The sequence below is a fragment of the Temnothorax curvispinosus genome, unplaced genomic scaffold, assembly GCF_003070985.1.
Source record: "Temnothorax curvispinosus isolate PA1 unplaced genomic scaffold, ASM307098v1 QBEX01009282.1, whole genome shotgun sequence".
Taxonomy (NCBI): Eukaryota; Metazoa; Arthropoda; class Insecta; order Hymenoptera; family Formicidae; genus Temnothorax; species Temnothorax curvispinosus.
Window position 1 is genome coordinate 104,450 of NW_020219062.1, and position 1,569 is coordinate 106,018.

General features: G+C 48.4%; 1 non-coding gene across 1 annotated transcript; it reads right to left on the reverse strand.

The window, feature by feature from the left end:
* Positions 1-2: 2 nt before the first annotated feature.
* On the reverse strand, positions 3-102 carry Trnay-gua. Its single transcript has 2 exons — positions 66-102; positions 3-38 (listed from the first exon to the last, which is right to left on the reverse strand). It is a non-coding gene; the product is annotated as a tRNA-Tyr (tRNA).
* Between the last annotated feature and the right edge of the window lie 1,467 nt (positions 103-1,569).

Here is a 1,569-nt window from a genome sequence, read left to right on the forward strand (position 1 = left end):
TTTCCTTCGAGCCGGATTTGAACCAGCGACCTATGGATGTCTCTTTTGCATAAACGATGCACCAACTACAGTCCACCGCTCTACCAACTGAGCTATCGAAGGCTGTTGTTAATTGCGTTTAATTTCGCCATCATAATTGACCAAAAAAAAAACCAGATAGCCGCGAGTGTGTCAGCACGCGTGGAACTGTGTAGAAATCGGCGATAAATGCATTTGCAAAACAGCGACGTAAATTTACGACATTGTCGCAGCGGCGATAATCGCTTCTTGCTCGGCTCGGCGTGTTCCGGTGCGTTACCGCGATATATTAATGTAACGCTGTCGACGTAAGACAGGTAGAGAGCGTAATAATAAACCGTATCCCGCTACTGGCGTTACACGAGCGTTCCGCATGGACGAGCGAAATTCTCTTTCCATGCACTCCGATCCCGTCGAATCGCGGGACCGATTATTCGAGCCAAACAACGGAGATAATTGTGTAAAGCCGCCATTTCCGAAGACAGCAGGGATAAATTGTCAGGTGGAACTCCCCCGCGGCATGTGACCAATTCGACCTGATGGAAAATCTTGCGGCGGTAAAATCCGCCCCCGGCAAGGGAAAATCTAATCTCGATGGAAAGTGATTATGCAGATTTCGTGGCAAAGGCGAGCGTGGCTGGAAGCGTTTTCACCAGCGCGGTAGAGAACCAGCTGCTCGAAAATACCGAACAAGTTTAGCTGCCGCGCGCGACCTCGTTAATCCATTCCCTTTCAACTTTTTCCCGGTGTTTAATTGCGCTTTATCATGTTCATCTGACTTAATTAACGTATACTACTTTGTTCATTGTCTGTCGTTGAAAGACGGAGCACGCCCGCGGATCCCGCTTCGCGGGCCTTCGTCGCTGAATCTGTAGTTCAAAATCTTCGAGTAAGCCGCATATCGTACTTGCCACACCTCGTCGTATTACCCACGCACATTCCGTCCGCTTTCCTTCGAGAAGAGATTCCGCGGCGTGCGAGTTGTCTCCGGAAAAACGGACAACTAATGGACAGTTGGCTATTGAGATGACAGCGTTGCAATAGGGAAAGCAATTCACCGTTCGCGCGTCAACCGCTCTTCCGGCTGGACCCAAGGCTTCCTCTCAGACAAACAAGGACGCGACCGGAAGATCGATCGAGCGATCTCTGCCACGGCGAAGTGCATTACACGACCTCGAGACCGAGCTCGTCAGTGTCACGAGAGCGCAAATTTCTCGCGATTGATCGAGCGGCGCTGGCCTTGTTATCGGCTTTGCTCCGCGGGTTTCTTTCATTTCCAATATTTCCATGCGTTTTAATGGCGATCGAGACGCGATATCGGAAGAATTCTCACAGTGAAAGGCATGAGAGCGTGCCGTTTGCGACCCGAGACTTATGCGACTGCCGCAGTTTGTTAATGGGCTCACGATTGATATCTCTATTTAACTTCGCAATACCTTTAGATGGTGGAAAAGATAATTAATTCAACTTTTCTTAATTAACCCATTTGTACTTCGAGGTGCGAGCGTATCTAATTTTTTTTATATTAGTATATGCGTACATTTATATTAA